Source organism: Haliaeetus albicilla, chromosome 15 (genome assembly GCF_947461875.1).
Source record: "Haliaeetus albicilla chromosome 15, bHalAlb1.1, whole genome shotgun sequence".
NCBI classification, from domain to species: Eukaryota; Metazoa; Chordata; class Aves; order Accipitriformes; family Accipitridae; genus Haliaeetus; species Haliaeetus albicilla.
In genome coordinates, this window is record NC_091497.1 from 28,177,350 (window position 1) to 28,199,134 (window position 21,785).

The window sequence follows — 21,785 nt, forward strand, 5'->3', positions numbered from 1 at the left end:
TCAGTCTGTTTTTTTCCTTAGCTCCTTAATAGAAGGATCTGAGTTTCTTTTTTGTTTATTTTTTCTCTGTTTTTTTTTTCTTCCTTTTTTTTTTAACAAAGCAGAGATTTATTCCCCTAAATCAGGGCTACCCTGCTTTTAAATTAATAGTTCCAAATGAAAAAGTCATTCTTTGATGGAAATGAATTACATTTTCTTTGCAACGTTAGATATTTAATATTAGATAAAGTATATGAAGAAACTTCAGATTAAGCATAAACATGAGATGCCGATTTACAGGGACATTTATTTCCTTTTCAAAAATTTTGATCATTCAGAATATCTAACAGGAATGGACAGATCCACATGTGAACATGGCTGTGATGAGATGAAAACTTTGTCATAATATGTTGCCTTCTTTCTATTATCTGTGATAATGCAAAAAATTATATATTTTTCTATTTTCTATTTCTTCCTCACCTTGCTCCTTTCACTAAATGAGCATTTTAATAATTTTGAGAAAGAAAATAAAAAAAATGGTCCCACTAAAATTCAAATTTTGAGGACAAGAAGGAGATGGTTGACAGAACTGTCTATACTCACATTATTTAAGGTTTTGTAAGTCTTTATTTTTAGGACCTTCTATAAAATTTGGCCAAACATTTAAGACTTTTTTCCTGACATATTTTTCACATGTCTGTCTGAGACTATTTTCAGTTGTTTGGGTTTGTGTTTTGACAGACAGAAAAGGATAAATTTCAGTATGAGTCTAGAGAAAAAATACATTGCTTGCTTTGTGTTAATCATACAGTCATTTGGCAGAAAGCTGTAGCTTGTCCATGCCTTGGAGAAACAATTTTAAATTTGGCAGTATGCTTGCCCTGCTCTCTGGAATATCCCCTTTTGCCATCTCTGAGAAAGCTCTGTGGAATTCAGCTAAGCTGAAAAACTCGGAAAATTGCAGGTTACACATGTTCAGGAGAGGCTCAGGCTGTATTACTAAACTAATATGCATTTTAACAAGAGAAATAAAGTTTGGGCTTTTCCAGGGAATGGAAGAAAGTTGCTTAAAATGATGAAAACTATAGATGCAAGCAACAAACAGATCTCCAGTTGTTGGCAAGGTAAAGCATTCAACCTCTCACATTGGCTTAAGTCAATGAGCAATTCAGCCTATGCATGCTGTGGCTGTTAGCTGGCTCCTTCTGCAGCAGAGATGCCTGTAAAGTCCGAATTCAGTGCCTATAGTGTAAATCAGACTGATTTCTTATTTCCTTGATCCAACACATGGATGATTCCTGTTGCTTTTATTCGGAAGCAAGGGGGGAGATGGACAGTGGACTCTTTATGTTTCAAATCCCACCCTGGTCAGCCTCCAGAATGAAGTAGGCTTTTTTTTCCTGTTCACTCAAATTCAGTGGTGTTTTTACAGCCTCACAAGAATAATGTGTATCAACATTCTCTTAAAAATCATAAAGAAATGCTGTTAGTTCTATTGTTAGATGATAACTTCATTTCTAAAGGTTCACATAAAAGAAGGCAAATTCCTGTATTCAATATTTTAGATAACTGAAGCTAGAACTAATCTAAAGATTTCAGGGTCATGAATCATTGCTTCAGATCCTAAGGGTTTGACAAAATTGCGATTCATGGGGAAAAAAAAACCCAACCAAATTTTCCAATTAATAAATCAAAGGATACAGGATGTATATTCTCTACACATATGCCACATTGCTTCTCATAAACTGCAACTTTCCAGCTTTTTCAATATCAAATATGACAGCAAGAGTTTATGATTCAGGGACAAACACTTGTACAGTCATTATTTATCATAGAAGATGATAATACTTGGCACTTCGTCAACTTTTGCATGTAGATTACTAACTTATATGTGGCACTTGAACTGTGCAATGCATATTGGTTGATGTGCTCTTGTATAATGGAGTATTTGTCTAATGAAATAAGGAGAAAATTGAAAAAGAAGGAAAAAAGCAGAAACAGTTATTACATTGGATACCTTAATTATATATACTTGTATGTGTATCTTTTTTTGTTGGTTTTTTATTACACAAATATTGGTAGATAGATAGATAATCATAACAGATATGCATTGCATCAGTAATCAATACAGAAACTCTCACAGAATCAGCATTCCATCTATTTTTTTAATCTATGGCTGAAAAAAATAAATGTGGAAACAGGTCCCAGCATTTGGTATGCTGATAAGTGACTTTAGAATCAATTAGCTGGCTGCTTTTCCTTTCACTGTGTATAGCCTATTATGATACACAGGCAATAAGAGTTTTGCTTCAACATGAAATATACATCTGAACCTCAGTCCTGGCAGGAAAGAAGAGATGAATACAGTCTAAACCAGTAAGAACTAGACTAATACTTGACACAGTGTAATAATTGGTGGATCCAGAATATTTCTACAAGTTGTTGTTCAAATGTAGGCTTCTGTACCTCAAAAACATTATTTCTAAGGTTCTAAAAATACTAAAATTTAAATAGTGTTATGAAATGTATCTGAAGTATTTGCATTCCCGAATCTTTGACCACTGAAATGGGAGAGAAAATTACATGAAAACAGATTTTCAGATATTTTCTACTTTGCCAATAGCACTTTTAGGCCAAAGTCCCTGAAGAACAACTTATATCATAATATTTTGGCACTTCCAATTCGAGCTTCCTGAAAATGGAAGAGAAATCATATTTATCTAAGTGTTTAAACACCTCAGAAAGATTTAAACAGAATGTGACACTAAAAGTAGACAAAGGTTAGAGAAGTCTCATTTCTGACTCAACTGGTTCACTGATACAAAAAAAAATGACACTTCAGAGAATTATATTGTGGCATTCAGAAACAGTTTGAGACATGAATTGCATCAATATTTCACAAAAAGCCCTGACTTTCTTTACTCTCATTCTGCAAATATATCCCCTTCAGCAGTCATATGAACTCTATCCAGGTTCTTAACAGAATGAAAGTGGGTTGACCAGGAATGTTCTACTCATTTACTTATAATTAAATGCAACTTTTCATAGCTATTTATTGCTTTAAGAAGCATATTTTAATATAAGTTGCCAGTTTCTTGAAATATCCTTACAGCAAAATCTCAATTTTTTCCTGGAATGTTTAAATAAGAGATAAATGATAGTAAATAAAAAAGCTCCATTCTTTTAAACTTATTTTAAAAGAAAAAAAACCCAAAACAACCAAACCCTGTTTTTATTAACTCTTGTTAAAGGAATTGAAATTTTAAGATGGAAAGTGGGAGGTGTCTGAGCTTTAGGTGCTGAAAATAATGAAGAATGTATTACTTGCCTGGTCAGACCAGCTCAAGCATTTTAAATACCATGTCTGACTTCACTTGGCTGATTTTTACTAAGATTTGGGAACATTTTAACAGTTTTAAATCAAGTGTGGTTGAGAAATGCCAATAAATAGCAAGCTATGCTGGGTGGTGAAATCTCCCAGCAGTGGAGGTGTGTCCAGGATAGCTGTCCACAGGCATGAACCATTTAAATAACAGCCCTTTGCTAAACTCATTTCATTTAGACAGAAGTAGACCAGAGCAATACTAATCCACAAGGGGTTTCAATAGGTAGGTGTGAGGTGGAATCTGCGAGGGAGATAGAAAATCTAGTAGCTGCATCCAGCTGTGCAGTTTTTTCTAGAATGAACATCTATTTCCTTGTCCAAAAATAAGCTATATCAACATTGCTTTTGTCTTCATTGCAAGTTCTATTTCTATAACAACACCATTAGAAAGTCACACCCGTAATCAAAGTAGTAATGTTGATATAAAGGGTATGAGTACATGAGGCCTTAGTTATACCAGGACTAGGCAGGTTTCTCAAGAAAACGATGCCAGACTGATGCTGAAAGAGCAATTAAGCTGGTACTCTTTTCAGCATACCCTGACACCATAGTAAAGACAGTGTTTGAAACTGATGCAGGAATTGGATGGTGCAGGGCTTGCGTGAAGCAAAACCAAGCTCATCTGAATATTTCACGTACCTAGTGAATAATAACATTACTATAAATATTTAGGTGTTTCCTCAAAAAGACTTATAATATTTTATTCAAAATAAATTTTTTGTTGCCCTGGTACCATTTCACAGAGTTTCTCTATAGAGATTTAGTGGCTATTTAAACAAAAATGATAGATACTCCCAGAGCTGATGTGATTATGCCAACTTCTATTTTTACAACATTCTATCAATAGCATTCAGACTGCTATATTCACTCACTGTAGCTGTTCTTAAAGGTATTTTTCAACTTTTTTTTTTTTCCTTAGGTTGTTACATTATGCAGCTGATACAAATGTGAATTTAGCAAACACGAAATTTGCTAACTGTGCTACTCTGGAGACTGACAGATTTTCAGCATAGCTGTGTGGACTGCATTGGAGCTAGTTTACAATGGTCACGGTCTATCAATCTGCTGAAGGAAGGCAGCAAAAAAATTTTCATGCCTCTGCAAATAACAAAATACTTGATCTAGCTATCTTTTCCCTAAACCTCTATATTTTATTCCTGCCTTCCTGTTTTTCTTGCCAAAAACATGAGCGTTAACATTCTTTCTAGTGCAGCAGAGATTCTGGCGCTTGTGGCTGCTCTCTCTGGTGGATGGGATATATGCTCAGAGCAGTGAAATGACATGCTGTTTGGACATTTACTGAAATTTTGGTCCCACTTTGGCTTCTTCCAGGAAGTAATTTAGCCTGTGTTTTCTGTTCAAAACTTGCTGCACCTCTGCGACACATCAGCCCACAATGAGCAGCCTGCCGTGGCTGGGGCACTTCACAGGTGAACACCTTTAAGGAAGCACAAGTGTCCTTCAAAGTTCTGGATTTGCCTAATGACTACACTGCTGTGTACCAATTACCTCGCTGTAAACCGAGTTCATCTTCAGGATAAGCCACTTTGCCGACTGGTAAAGCCGGCATCAAACTTACCTGGTAGACCATTCTTAAAGAAGCGAATGTAGCTGCAGCTTGCAAGGGAAGAGAGCTCATTTCTTCTGGAGAGCTGCTTGCGGGTGATGCGGAGGGTTTGGGCCACACAGGGATGTTCCAGCCCCTGGAAGCCCTGCAGCACAGACCTAGGTGGGTAGTGCTAATGCTTTTAGGCTGTACGAAGGGCCTGTTCCTGTACCACCCCCTTCTCCCCTTGAAAATCAGGGCCACAAGAAGCAGCAAATTCCACAGCAGAAAGTGCCTAAAGCTGCCTCATCCCACCACTGAAACCATATCCACTTAGAAGAGTATGTAAACATATATTTTAGGACTATTCTTCCTTGTCTTACCTGCTCAAATGCTCTTTGTCTTGATCTTTCCTCTACGTGAGCGTGCAACAGACAGGATAATATGCTGAAAAGGGGAAAGAGCATAACCTAGAGGTAACTTGGCAAGAGTGGAGACAGATGGCTGATCTGAAAGCATCAGAGGTTTGCTCCCAGAGTACCTCCCAAAATAGAGTTGGTTGTAAATTAGAATTGCCCTTTATAAACAAGGTGTATTGCTCTAAAGTCTGGCCATCTGATTACGGGTGCAGATGGTCTGTTACTGTGGGGATTTAGAGGTGTAAAGGGATACATGACAGATAAGTGCCCCAGGCTCATGTCTCAGTGGCCTAAGGTTACACAGGCTGGATTCAGTTTGTAATTCTTTTTGAACAAGTATTTTTTTTTTATGAGACTACTAACAAGGGTGTCAATAACATTGTTTTTTGAGTGTGTAAGTTATGGACACTGCTCCAGTACATAATAGACTAAGACCAACAACAATTTTTATATGAACCATAGAGCAATCTCATATATTCTGAAAGATTATGTACATTGTAGATCTGGAATATTTAAATATTTGTAATGTGTTATGTATGTATATGTATATGAGTCTAGGTATTTATGAACATCTGTTTATATATATACATATACATATGTATATAGAAGTTTACAAATACATAGAGATATATATACACACACACAGAGATTTATAAATACATATATGTTCCCATACATAATCAACATATACATACATATGTACGCTGGCAAATGAGGATTTATTTCTTCAGGCAGAACTGCTGTGAGAGCACTACAAAGTAAACTGGCCAAATATCTTACCATCAAAACAGATAGGTAATGACCTTGACTTAATAAAATGTTGCTCATTAATGTATGTGTTTAGTTATTACACTGAAAAAAACCCAGATTTTACTCCATCAATACATTACATTTATTTATATATGCTGTATATCTATGAAGTAATACGATTGTCCTTGTATTAAAGACTTGGCTTTTTAATGCACATAGTCACTGTTTTAGCACATGATCAGAAACTTTACAGCTCCTTCTCAGCTGTGGACATCTGGGTTCACAGAAACTGTGGCACCTGGCTTAACTGGTAGGAAAAAAAAGAAAACCTGCTCCACTAAAATATTTAAAATGTCTAAAACAGTCTTTAAATAGGTCTCCATTAGTTTATGAGACACATACAAAATATATAGTGTATTTCAAAACATTCTTATTCTATCCTAATCCCAAATTCAAGGTGAATAAGTTTAAATACGAGCACACACAACATTATTTGTCCATCTATATATGTTTCTTACATGCACATTTGTACCTGCATATTATATACACAATTGTTGTTGGATAGTAAGCTAGCAACTATTTAAAGTCCTGTCAATACAGGTATATTTCAATGCAATATGTAATACATTGTCACAGTTGTTGTGACCTTATGAACTCGGGTGAGTCATTTCATCCTGTTACTTCATTCCCCTTCAATAAAAAATTGAAGGTCAAGGATCATCTCCTATAACTTTTTGTATTTCATATTCAAAATACAGTATAGTAAAAAGAAAACTTTACTACCATAGAGATTATATTTATTAAAAAGGTTGAAATGAAATATACTTTTATCTCTGAAAAATATTTCTTCACATCTGCAAGACAGCCTCAGTTTTTCATCTCGTGTTAAACCTTTACAGTTATACTGATGTTGTTGAGATTTGGGGAGAGGGGACATTAAAAGTCTGAGAAATATTATTTTTTCCACTTTTTTTTTTTTTACTGTTCATGTCATGTTCTTTTTTCACTTGGACTTATTTGAGGTAGTGGGAATTACTTTTGCAAAGGAAGCCTACAACCTTTGGACATTATTAATGTGTAATATTCCTAAAATATGCTATAATGTTGTTTTTTGCAAGCCTTCTAATGTCAGCATTTTAAAAATAAGTCTTTCACTTTATATAGGTACAAAGTTCGATTCTCCCATTTAAATAGAACAGCTCTTAGTCCTGCGGCTGAGCGCTAGATGGAGGTGCACAGGGGGTTCCCGGAGCCAGGGAAACCCAAGGAAGAGCAGAGACCCACGCCAGGAGCCGGCAGCTCTCACGAGAGAGGCTGACGTGCCTTGGGCATTGCCAGGAGCGAACACGGGAGATTTGACCGGCCTGCAAACAGGGGTGGATATGATATCACAGGAATAACTGAAACATGGTGGGACAACTCACATGACTGGAGTCAAAGGCAGCCAAGTGGTACGCCACAACTGATATCACTAATGCATTTTTCTCAATCCTTTTGGTGGCAAAGTGCAGGTCATAGTGTGCTTTCACTTGGAGGGGCAGCCAGTACACTTGGAATCGACTGCCCCAGGGGTGGAAACACAGCCCTACCATTTGCCATGGACTGATCCAGACTGCACTGGAATAGGGTGAAGCTCCAGAACACCTGCAATACATTGGTGACATCATTGTGTTGGGCAACACAGCAGAAGTTTTCGAGAAGGGGAAGAAAATAGTCCAAATACTTCTGAAAGCTGGTTTTGCCATAAAACAAAGTAAGGTCAAGGGACCTGCACAGGAAATCCAGTTTTGGGGAATCAGATGTCAAGATGGATGTCATCAGATCCCAATGGACGTGATCAACAAAATAACAGCTATGTCTCCGCCAACTAGCAAAAAGGAAACACAAGCTTTCTTCAGCAGTGTGGGTTTTTGGATAATACTTATTATTTTCCCTTCCTTTTCTGTCCTATTAAACTGTCTTTATCTCAACCCATGAATTTTACTTTTTCTTTTCTGATTCTTTCCCCTATCCCACTGGGGGGAAGGAGTGAGCAAGCAGCTGTGTGGTGTTTAGTTGCCAGCTGGGGTTAAACCACAATGGATGGTTATAAGCTGTTTTGTAAAGACAGGCAGGGAAGAAGAGGAGGTGGAATCACACTCTATGTTAAAGAGAACCTTGAATACATAGAGGTCAACTATGTCGATTGTGGAAATCCTATCAAATGCCTCTGGGTCAAGATCAGAGGGGTCATCTCCAAGGGGGATCCTACAGTAGGCATCTGCTACCAACCTCCAAAACAAGACGATAAGGTCAATGAAGCAATATTTGGGTCACTTAAGCAAGCTTCAGGTCAAGAGAACCTGGTTCTTATGGGTGACTTCAACTACCCAGAAATTTGTTGGAAGAAAATACAGCAGTTCACATGTCATCCATCAGGTTCCTGGAAATCTTAGAGGACCGCTTCCTCTTACAAATGTTAGATGTGCCAACTGGGAACGAGGCACTGCTGGACTTGCTACTCACAAACCAAGAAAATTTGCTTTGTAATACCTCGTTTAGCGATAGCCTTGGCTGCAGTGATCACAATATCGTGGAGTTTGGGATCCTGCTGAGCACACTGAAGGGTAGTACTGAGAAAAAAGCTTTAGATTTTAGAAGAGCAAACTTTAGCTCACTCAGAGCTCAGCTGGGAGGGATTCCGTGAGAAGCTTCCACGGTGGTTGAAGGAGCTAGCGAGTGCTGGGAGTTTTTCAAGAACACTTTCCTGGAAGCACAAAAACAGTTCATCCCTTTTAAAGGTAAGGCAAGTAGGCAGAGCAAGAGACCCCCCTTGGCTTAACTGCGAGCTTCTGAGTCTGCTCAAAACCAAAAGAGAAGCGTACCAGAGATGGGAAAGCCGACAAGTACCCATTGAGAACTACAAGGGCATTGCCAGGCCATGCAGAGATACAATTAGAAAAGCAAAAGCTCAGCTCGTATTGAAATTGGCCAGAGAAGTCAAAAGCTACAAGAAAGGGTTCTTCATGTCCATAAACAACAAGCAGAAACAGAAGGAAAATACTGATGCGCTGTTAAACAGGAAAGGTGAATTAGTCACCAACAATGCTGAAAAGACAGAGGTTCTCAACACTCCACCTCTGTCTTTACCAGCACTGTTGGGTCCCAGGCTTTGGGAACAAAAATCCAGGTTGTTGTAAATACAGACCCAGCATCAGTGAAGGAAGAGTTGGTTTGTGAAACATTACAGGAGCGTGACGTCTACAAACCAATGGGCCCTGACAATACCCACCCCTGGGTGTTAAGAGAGCCGGCTGACATTGTTGCGTCGTTCCATAATCTTGGAGAAGTCATGGAGATGAAGGGACATCCTAGAAGACTGGAAGAAGGCTAATGTTGCCCCCATCTACAAGAAGGGCTTAAAAGAGGATCCAGGAAATTACAGGGCCATCAGTCTTACTTCAGTACCTGGCAAAGTTAAGGAATGAATCCTCCTGGGGGCTGTCACAAGTCAAATGAAGCACATGATTGGGAAAAGCCAACATGGATTCACCAACGGCAAATTGTGCTTGACAAACCTGATCGCCTTCTACGACAAAGTAACCTGCTCGGTTGGTGTGGGGCAAGTGGTGGACGTTGTCTACCTGGATTTCTCCAAGGCTTTCAATACGGTTTCCCCCAGCTCCTCCTAGAGACACTGATGCATTGCAGCCTAGACAAGTGGTCTGTGCGGTGGGTGGGGAACTGGCTGACACACCGCACCCAGAGGGTGGTGGTAAATAGCTCCTTTTCTAACTGGCAACCTGTCACAAGTGGGATCCCCCAGGGATCGATATTGGGCCCAACACGGTTAAATATCTTCATAAGTGTTCTGGATGAAGTTTGCCAATGGTACCAAACTGAGTGGGGAAGTGGACACTTTGGAAAGCAGAGCCACCCTGCAGGAAGACTTGGATAGGCTGGAAGAGTGGGCTAACAAGAACCTTGTGAAGTTCAACAAATACAAATATAAGGTCTTGCACCTGGGAAAACATAATCCAGGAGTGCAGCACAGGCTGGGATCTACCTGGCTGGGGAGCAGCTCTGTGGAAAGGGACCTGGGGGTCCTGGTGGACAACAAGCTCAATATGAGTGAACAATGTGCTGCTGCGGCAAAGAAAACCAAGAGGATGCTGGGTTGCATCAACAAAGGCATCATCAGCAGAGATAAAGAAGTCATTATCCCACTCTACGCAGTGCTTGTCAAGCCACACCTGGAATACTGTGTTCCGTTTTGGTCCCTGCTATGCAAAAAAGCTGTGGACAGACGGGAGAGGGTCCAGACAAGGACCACAAAGGTGACCAAAGGACTGGAAAGCCTGCCATGTGAAGAAAGGCTGAGAGAACTAGGCTTGTTCAGCCTTGAGAAAAGAAGGCTGAGGGGAGACCTTATCACCATGTTCCAGTATTTAAAGGGTGAATACAAAGAAGATGGAGACCCCCTTTTTACAAGGAGTCACACGGAAAAGGTGAGGGGTAATGGGTACAAGTCACTCCTGGGGAGATTCCATCTGGACACAAGAGGAAAAATTTTTCACAATGAGGACAATCAGCCATTGGGATAATCTCCCCAGGGAAGTGGTGGATTTCCCAACATTGGACACTTTTAAGATTCAGCTGGACAGGGTGCTGGGCCATCTTGTCTAGACCATGTTTTTGCCAAGAAAGGCTGGGCCAGATGATCCTTCTGGTCCCTTCCAACCTGGTATTCTATGATTCTGTGATTTTATGATTCTATGTCATACCAGTAATTAACGGTAATTACAACCTCACTTAAATACTGAACTGTTTGTTTTCAATTGGTCTGAAATTTCTTACCTTAGCATAATTGCAGAAAAGAGATGAAAAGAGATGTTTCAAATTAAGAGTTTTATATTAAATAATCTTTTGTGGTTTTGGATTTGGTTTGTTGGGGTTTTTTTTGTTTGTTTTTGGGGTTTTTTTTACTGGAAGGTTATTCAGCTGGTTGACGTAGAGCCAAGCTTCAAAAAAAAAAAGAATGTACTTACTCAGTTTCAAGTATAGCCTATTGAAATCAATGAAATGGCACAACTGCTTATAGATAAATCCTTGGAATGTTTCTAGACTGGATATTGTATTTCACCACTGGGGAACAGACCTTGTTGCCCCTCCTCCAAAAATTCTCCTTCATTTACATCACATTTCTCTTAAAACACTGAAAATTCTGTAATATATTATAATCTTTGAATTACCTATTAAAACCAATAATAACTATGATTTGTATTTCAGCCACAGTGCAGGTTACAAAGGTAAAGCAAAGGAGTTAATTCCACAGCTTACTCTCTCTCACCCTTTTCGTTCTATAGATTGCCTGCCAGTGGCTTCTCTTTCTTTGCTTCTAGTTACCTTTGTGCCAATTTCAGGAGTTTTCTGAAGATGTAAATTATCAAAGTACTTATGTCAAAACAAGCAAGTTAGTGCTTTGAAAATGGACTAATCTTTTTTTTTTTTCCTATCTTTTTTTTTTTCTTTTTTTCTTATTTAGCTCAATTACCTGCAACAAAAAATTCTGAATATCAGCCAGGTACTTGGAAAGAATACACTGTGGGAATTAATGTGTATGCAGCATGAGAAAAAGTACAAACATACTGGGGGTCTTAAAGAATCAAAATACACTTCAGTAATCTCTTAGCCACTAAGAGAATGTCTTCACATCTGTGTATATATTTTTGGAGCTCTTCAGAATGAATTATTCTTTATAACAAGGACAGGACAAAGTTTGCAAGTAGGGTTTGCATGCCCAAAAATCTGTCTAATTTTTCTGGCAGTTCCAGGTGACTAATGGAAGACGGTACATCTCCTTACAAACTTTATCCTGCCAACGTCCTTAGCCCATTGCAGTTAAAACAGAATGCCACTGTACAACAGGGTCCAGCATAGTAAGAATATATGCAGTTTAGGCTTTTCAGTAAGTTTCAGTTTTCCCATGAACACTGACAATGTAATACAACCTTATACAGCTAAAAGTAATTCTGAGGGCATGAAGCAAAAATTTTGCTTTCTTTTAATTAAAACTGCCAGAAATAGAGACAATTTTGTATCAGCAGTGCCCTTTTTAACAGAGATCCATTTCTACTCTCAGTGTCTTTTGTGGAATTGCTGGTCAACAAAGATGAATGTACATTTTATTCAGAGTCATGTAAAGGGACCTAAAGGATGCAGTGAACCGGCTCAATGCCTTTCACAGCTGGAGCCTATATTGAAATGCTAAGACCTTGCATTAATTCCTATTGTACACTAAATGCAGTATCCCTGATCCTGTGCTACTGAAAGCAACAGCAAAACTTTCATTGGCTTAGCTGAGGGTTAGACTAGTCCCTGAATTCCTTGCACACTCAGTAAGTGTCATTTTCTACATCTATGGGTAAATGTAAAAAAAACAAAACCAAAACCAAACAAACAAAAAAACCAACCAGACCCAAACTCTTTCAGCAGAATTCTCCATATTGATGGAAGATGTTTAGAACTGTTTAAGCTTCATTGAATCAGAGAGGATTAACTCCCCAAATTACTTACAATTCAGAGAGTGACTCACATTTTCACAGAAATACAGTTTAGTACTTAGTGAAAACATCCCTTCTTTGAAATTCAGCCTTGTGATTTTGTAATGAACAAAACTAATTTTCTAGTCTGTTATATGTTTATACTAGATGCAATATTTGTATCTGTATTTAGTGCTCAAACGGGTAGAAGTCAATAATAAAATTTTAAATTTATTTAAGACTGGGCGCTAAACCAGAGATTCTCAAAGTGCTTACAGAGTCCCAGTTTATTAAGCCACTACAATTTGTTATAGGTTTGTAAGAAAAGTACTTGGGGGCAGTGGAGGAGTGGTGCCTTATTTGTTTAAATGCTAAGAAAGTTTTAGCCCTAATTCTCCAAGCATAGCCAATATAACAACGAGAAAATATTTTGCTCTTGAACAGACAGATGGTACTTCATGTCATCTGATATGCAATTAATAGTTATATTCAGCCTCTTAATTTTATTCTTTTTATTAACCATACATATATTTACATTATCCATACATTAGAAAATCTGTTGCTAACACATGTTCAGAACGCACATTCATTATCTGCACTGGTTTGCTTACAATGTTTTAGAGCTATTAGGCCTAAATTTGCCACAGCCTACAGGTGTACACTGAGTCCCATGCTACCCTTTCCAGACATAATTTTAAAACATTGCTTTAAAAGCCCTGGGAGGCCCCCGAGCCATTCTAGCTTGGTTTAATTCTTTTTCTGTATAGCATGTTTCATAAGAGTGTGCCCCATAGCAGTAAACAAAATCTAATCAATAAAATCCACTGAAATTTGACCTTCTCTTCACCCTTAGACTTAGTTGGACTTATTTTTATTTTATTATTATTTTTTAAATTACTAAACAAATGGTGAATACAGTTTTGTGTGTTCCCTTACGGTTGACTGCAGTCATTTTGGGTAATCAGTTACTGGTGTAATAGCTCTTTAATTGTACAGCATATATAGAACTGGAACAATGTATTCATAAATAGGCTCTGGTTTTCATTTAATACTTGAATGCTTCTGAAAGGAGGAGGCTGATAATACTCAATAGAGTTAAGTAAAATGCAAGATTCTTCATTGCTGTTTTAATGCTGTGTTGCAATCTGGCCAAACAGAAGTCCTGCTGCCCTTGTCCTGAATATGATCAGCCATTACCAGATGTCTGAAAAGCCACATGGTGCCTTTACGATGCAGAAAACATCTATGAAAAGGGAGAGACCACAACTGGATCATCAGTCATCCATTTGAAGCAAATGAGTATTCTGCTCATGGTGGCTTCATGTTACAATTATAACCACACTGTTGAAAACTTTTCCGTGTTAAGCAAAGATTAAACACAGAAAGCTTGTCGTACTGTCAGTCACATGCGGGTCTAAAGCTTGATTACTTTCTGTATTGTTTATCTATAAGCTTGGGCTCTGTTTAGGGCATAGGGATGAGCTCTGGTCCCTTTTAGAAGGCAGATTCTCGGCATACTCACTGTCTTAATGTGCACCCAGGTGCTCAGTCTTGCAGTCTGCTAGGTCACTAAAAATTGGGTCATAGGCAGCAGAACGTCAGTTTGTCTTTTTCTAAGCATAATGCAAACACCTTAAACCAAGCTACAAACAATTCAACAGACAACAATGCAGGCAAAAGTGCATGGATCTCAGTGTACATCTATATTACTAAATAAAAGAGAGGCAAGGAGAAACCTTGTGCATCGAATCTGCAAGGCTATACCTATTCCAGGAAAATTAGAAAACGTATGTCATAGGTACAGGCACACAGTTGTTAAACCCACAGTGTCAAAGTGTTAGGAAAGTAAATCCCAGCATTTAGTCTGTGCCAGCCACCACTCTACAACAGTGCTTGACCACAATTTGGTCATTTACATGGGCTAAGGATTATTCGCAATGGGCAATGCATTTTGGCTAGCCTGATTGGGATGGTAGGAGAGCTAGGTCTATGTCTATAAGCCATGCCGTGCTACTCGGGCTTAGGGCCAAAAACCAGTCCTTGGCACACAAACATGCAGTACGTGAAGTGCTATTGTTCACTCTGCCTAATTGTTATGTTGGTCCATAGCTCAGGTTTGGTTTACTCCAACTAGGTCTCTCCAAGAAAAATCTGATCCAGTGAGTCAATGCGGGCCTAAAAGAAGCTTCTTCCAGATGACTTCAGGGCCAGGGATTAATTCTTGGCCTGCCTTTATTTATCAACTTAAACAGAGTCAAATTTATCTATTGTAAGCTTGTGCTGAAGTCTACTTCAGGCTTTGTATTGTAGGTACAGCTGGAGAAGTTTGGAGATACAATGTCATCTGTGTTCTGACATGTTTATACAAGGTTTTGCCAGAATTCTTTCTGTTAATGGAATGCTCAATAAACACTTATTTCATTACTTACTTGTGACAAGAGGATTAAAAAGGTAGACAAGAGTAACACAAAATCATGTCTGCTGTCCTTTCATAGCAGTGAGCTTTGATAGATGTATCCCACATCTACTAAGCCATTTTCCCTAAGAGCATTCCACGGAAATTCAATAAAGAAATTGCTCCTGAGCTGTCCAGTGCCCTCCATTACAGATTCAGTAGTCTTAACACAACACTGTTTTCTGTCTTTTGCTTAATGTCTCAAAAATACAATGGCAAACGAGCACAAGATTTCCTATTAAATGACCACATATTAGGAGAGAAAAAAAAATGCATAGATTTTTTATGTGAAAGATCTTTACATATCTCAGAAATGAGCAAACCACTACTTTGAGCCATATTCTGACCTCCTGACATGGCATCTCTACTGAACTTAATCAATCTAAACTTTAAAAATATTACAGTGCTTAGATTCAAGTAAGCTATAGAGACTGGTTTCTCAACCTGCCAGATACTAACTCCCTACATACAGCTGAGGCAAAACAAACCAGCCAACGAACCAATCAAACAAAATTAGCACATCTAAGGCATCTACAATAGCCATCTCTAAATATTCTCAGTTCTGGTGGCAGACTCAGCCCAGGATACCAGTAGTCTTGGTTGTTTGTTCACTTCCCAGATTCAGAAGACGGGTCAGGTGTTTTAAGTTCCATAGTCTGGATATTTGCTTCTCTTTGATGAATGATTTCAGGTCCAGTCATAAATGTGAAATTCATTGCTGTATTTTAAAAATAAAGAACTTAAAATTTGAGTTTTATTTGTACTAGATGAAGTTTCATGAGTCTAATATTGATGCACAATATAATACTTCCTTCTCTGCAAGTACTGTAATCCTGTAGCCTATAATAAAATATACCCACAGGTAGTAAAGGCCACAGGCTTTGCAATAAGCTTGCATGGTCTTAGGACTGAGGTTTGTCAGGACTGCTTTGTCTGAACTTTTCTTGACCTGCCTGCAGCTTTGTTTTTATTTGATTTTGCTGTAACAGCATTTTTTTTTCTGATCAGGTGGTTATGGCTAATTTGTTTTGCTTATCATTATATGGTGCAATCATAGTTTTACAGAGATAGTAATGACAAGTAGTTTTTCTATGCAGAATGAGATATTTATGGTTCTAAGATAATTATGTAGAGTAGAGAAATACAGACCTGGTCTGATAGCAGAAAGCTTGAGAAGTGGGGATGAAGCACAGAAGAGCACAGGAGTGGGATGATAAGGGATGGAGTAGTGGCTGGCACTAGAGAGCCCATGGCTGTAAATAACTCACCTGTGGTCAGTTATAGGAATGCAGACCTGGAGCTGGACAAAATTGGTTTTAGGAGTAACAAAGGAAAAAAAAAAGAGTATGTAACATACGTAAAAGCTATCATAGATATTATATTCAGATATAATGCACAGTGACAGACCAATGAAGAAAGTTATAAAATCATTTTAGCAAACATATAAAAAATATTCTTAGTGAATCCCAGAGTGAGGAAGAAGAAAGCCTCAACATGAACACCAACCATATTCCTCCCGGTGAAGGGCTCCTGCTGCTGACAACTCACTGTAACACTGCCTCCACCACCACTGGAATGAAACCGACTCCAGGACTCAGAGGAGCAGGAGGAGGGATAACACCAGGAAAAGCATAAAAGCTAAATGTGTCTATAACAGTTTTAATTGTATTACTGAGACATTTTTTTCTATAGAGAAGTATTATTTCCTTTTCTGTAACAATTTGACCCAAACTAATAATGCTTCCTGGATTAAATTGTTAAAATAGCCACTACATTAACAATAAATTATTGGCTTTATACATAAGGTGTGTTCCTCTTTCCCCTTAAACAAGATTTTTAACATAACAATATTAAATAAAGTCTGAACTGAGAGGAAAAAAAGAATGGTAAAAGCCTTCTAGATTGCTACAGCTGCTTATTGCTCAAATGTGTTTTGCTTCCTCTTTCGAAACTGATTACAGAGAGGAAAGCAATAAGGGTCATCTTCGTTCTCCAGATGCTAAAACACTTAGTGGCATCTGAGAAGCCCTGGGGTATCCAAGATATCTGTAAGAAGTTGGCAAGTATGGCATAAAACCTATGAATGACCTACATCCCCTCTGGACTGTTAGTAGGAGGCTGCTTGAGATAATCTAGGGAATCTCAAATGGCATTAGGGTTCTCTAATCAGGGAACTTAAAAAATGCTACTAAATCTGACTCAGAGGACACCACTGGAAATTTGAACTCTCTGAGTTCTGAGGGGTTTTCCAGATAATATTTGACCCCATCCTATTTTACCTCCAAATCAAATATTAACTTGAAAAAGACTGTATTCTGATAGTAGTTCGAATTCAGCAAAAACTTCACAGGAATGCCTTACTGATAATTATAGTCTCAGCCTACTGTTGAATTTATGTTAGTTACCCGTAATATTGATTTTTAAAGTTTGCAAATTATAAACTCCATCACAGAACCATGATTTACCTTTGAGTACTAGCCTAAACTTTTTCCAAACTTGTGTCTGAACGTTGAGTTCTCATTTCACACCAGTTTCAGAGGCACCTCTGTTGCTCTCTTTAACTTGGTTTTCCAGAAGTTTGAAGTGTGAGAAATACTGTTTACAGTGAAGAAACCAAAACTTTTAAATATAATACAAATTGCAAGGGAAGTTTCTCAGGTAATTGCTGGTCAGAATCACCTTGCTGAAAGTGACATCACTTGTGATACTAATATTTTTAGAATTCAAAAAGAAAAGACTGCTAACTATTTTCTTTCTGGTTTTCTTGTGCTTTTTTAAAATAATCAGAAGGAAGACTTTAAATGTTTTAATTTTTAAACAATATCTTTAATTTTTAAACATTAGAATTCCTATTCAGATTGTAAATTTGCATAAAGGCTGGATAAAGATTGGCTTTACCGTATCTTTCATTCATATTATGTTAGTGTTGCAGGGACATGACATAATTTTTAAGATGATTAGCACAAGCAGTTAGCTCAGAAATGTCAGTTTAAAAAAACCCAAAACTTCACTCTGAAATACAATTCAAAGCCAGTATATTGCAATGTTTTTCTCCATGTGAACTTTCAGATTGTTTGCTGGGAAAAAAAGGAATAATTTATCTTTTAAAAATTTTGGTTCATATTTTCAGGTCAATGCTATTTTAGTTCATTGACTGGCATTTTATCTCTGTATCATAAAAAATCTATTTCATATATGGCAGGAACTGGTTTTGGAAACATTACAATGATAGCTGCCTGATAGTGAAGTAGAAGACAGACCCAGAAGCCTAGATAGAAAGGGTCTTAAATAAAAACTGATATTACTGAAGATGAACTTGCACGAAACAACATTCTTTACCCCGTTCCCTCACACAAATCTGATTTTAATCAACAGCCGTTACTCACAGGTTAATGGCATATTTAGCTAGTGCTTTCTGGGTTGAGTAAGTCCCAAATGGAGTGAAAAGAAAGGGGACAATCTGGCACAAACTTCACTGTGTACCAGCTCGTCAGTGCAGCACTGAGACAATTTCCAATAAAGACAGTTGATAATATGGCAAACGATGTAGGCAGACACTGATCTTGGCATTGTTAAGAGAGTAATTCTTTTAAGGCTTCCAGTTTGTCCAGTCTGCTAGGTGCATTATTTCTTTTCTTTTGTAACAGGGATACCTATTCTTGTTTTCCTCAGACCTAATGGTGTGAATCCTTCCATCCTTTCTCTGTTCTTATTCCCCTGGTCTCTGCACAGACCTTTACCTTGGAAAAGCCAATTAGGGATGTAAAGGTTTGATTGCAAAATCTTACACTGGTCAATGCTTTCATTTGTGTCTTTAGAGACTTGTCTTATATATATATTGATACCAAAGAATTGATTTATTGTTTGAACTTTATAAAAAAGGAGGAGGATCAGAGGTATAGAATAAGCAGTTTACTAGGGTGTAATGCTTATATCTGCAGTGTATGTTAATTGCAGGATTTATTTTCTAATCCATGTGAAATTTTTGTGTGTTTATCTGCTTTCAGGTAAATCATAAAATTTGTTTTGGCATCCTGAACCTTTAATTTAAGTTTTCTGACTTTTTTTTTGCCTTTTCAGTTGACAGACTAATGTATTCCCCTTTAATTTCTTTCCAAAGAGAATACTATTTTTTGCTAAAACTATTTTTGAAGGTTTTATCGTCAAAAATGTTAAGCACCTCAAAAAGAAGGTCTTTATGTGATTTTAACCTGTCACAACTAGAAAAATATAAAATCCTTAATACTTCTTAAAATTTAAGGCCATGTGTAAAGTGGGGGCTATAGGTCCATCACTTATTAGTCTTGCTCCTTTATATCATGAGTGACTTAAAAATGTCACTTCAGCTATATAATACTGTATCCAAGCTTCTAACACATTAGCCCCTATCAGCTAATGGTGTACCTATCCACTGTCTCCTTTAAAACATTTCCCTGTTAGTTCAGAGAATGTAAAGATTTGCATGTCAGGGCAAAAATCATCAAATGGATGATGTGAACAAGAAAGTTCTTTTCTTAATTGTTCTTTGCTGTATTGCATCCCAGCTCTGCAGTTTGCAGTACTTATCAGTTTGAGATGGTATTTTAGAGTAGATGGATCATTGATCTGTTTTAGTATGACAGTCTGGCACAACAACTTGTTACCCAACTGCATGGCTAGACTATCTTCCCTACACATTTTCACATTTTGTCTTAAAAAAAAAAAAAAAAAAGTAAACCCAGATTGCTTTCCAGTTTAATTCTAGTTTTATTGCCTTTTTTTTGTCTCCTCTAATGCTACATGTGTTTTCATCACAGCATTGATGATTTTTAATCTAATTTAAACGGTATGATGTGAATGCTCTTGCTGATGCTATTTTAAAATGCACTGCTTTTATAAGTAGCTGAGCATCATTAACCTACCAGCTTTAAGCTTTAAAACTTTTTCTGTATTACTGGAAATTTAAAATTTATTTTTCTTAAAATCTTTTCAAGCCAGTTATCTTATTCTCTCCTAAGGCTCCTGTTAATTTTTATATGCTTCCTTCAGCCTTCATCATAAAACTAAACTGTGATGAAACTCATACCTCATTGGGTCGAAGAAGGATTTTTCACATCAGTTAGCCAGCTTGACAGCAGCTTTAATACATTTTCCAATGATGGTTACAAGCATGTTGTTAGAACAAATGCTTATGCTTTTTCATATAATTCCGATCAAATAATCTTTATGAAGGATTAAAAGGCAAAAGTCTATAGAGAGAGGAAAGGGAAAGTCTGGTAGATGAATCCTCTGCCTTGCAAACAGTGTGTGAAATCCTTCTTTTAATTCTACTTTAATAACTCCCTTCTGACCTTAAGTTTTTCACCTAGGCACTATATTTCATTAAAGAAACAGCTCATACAGGTGTGACTGAGTAAGCTTTAACAGTCTAAACTAGCAGGAAGAGTATACATGCAGATACATAGAAATTACACTGAGAGGTATGTAAAGAGAGACATTCCAAGGATCTCAAAGTAAAATTTGACATTTTTGTTTTGGGTAGTTTATATCTCAACTCCTTTCTTGATGGAAGCTGATTTCTTTCAGGATGACGTGTGAATAACTGGTGAAGAACCTTCCAATCCTAAGTTCATAGTGTTGAAGATGAGACGAGTTTTCAGACAGTAGGAAAGGCCTCATCAGTAACAACAGACTGTGTTTTATCTGTTGTTCCATATTAAAAGCTTAATTCAGGTTTTCAAATGAATGTACACTGTCAGCTATGGGACCTATATACAGATTTTCTACTTATATTAATAGAGCTATTGCGTTGATTCTACTTGGATCTTGGATATGTTAAAACAACAAATGAGTCACTTAAAAGTCATATGGTGAGCATTATCTTCTGGGACTTTCTTTTTGCTTCCGTACAATCTTATTAACAAATTGATCAGGTCTGATTGCTAATAAGAATGTACTTCTAAGCATCAGATCTGAATACTAATAAGAACACAGTTCTAAGAAATACTTAGCAATATTTACTCATTCCTAACTATACTTTAAACATAATTTCTTCAGATATGCATTCTAAGAAAGTCAGTTGTAGATATTGTTAAAAGACTTAGAAGGATGAGTTTCTCATGTACCGATTTAACTATTTACTTATTTAAAATATTTTCTGGAAAGCTTTGGCAACAATAGTGTAAAATCGATGCTCATGTTCCAATAATAATCAAAAAAATAGTCCTAGGCAGAAGTAGTTCACCAGTTTGGAATCAGTGCTACAGTGATTTATACCTGATGTGAAACCCTGTAAAATATTTATCTCACACTATTAAAAAAACAAACAAACAAACAAAAAACAGTTAGAATGATCCTATCAGATTTTTGTGATATCCATGAAGATAATTCCCTGAGTCCTGAAAATGAAAATCCTTGTGAGAATCAGCAGCTGATCTTTGAGGCAAGCAGTTGAACGGCACTGAATAAACACCAGGTGTGATGGTTTGACCCTGGCCAGCAACTAAGCACCCACCAGCTGCTCACTCGCTCTCCCCACAGTGGGATGGGGGAGAGAATTGGAAGGACAAAAGTGAGAAAAGCTCATGGGTCATGATAAAGGTAGTCTAATAAGTGAAGGGAAAAAACCCTCTACAATTGAAACAACAGGTGATGCAAAGGCAATCACTCACCACCTTTCACCAGCAGACTGATGCCCAGCCGGTCTCCAAGCAACGGCTACCTTGGAAAGACTCCCTCTCCATTTTACTGC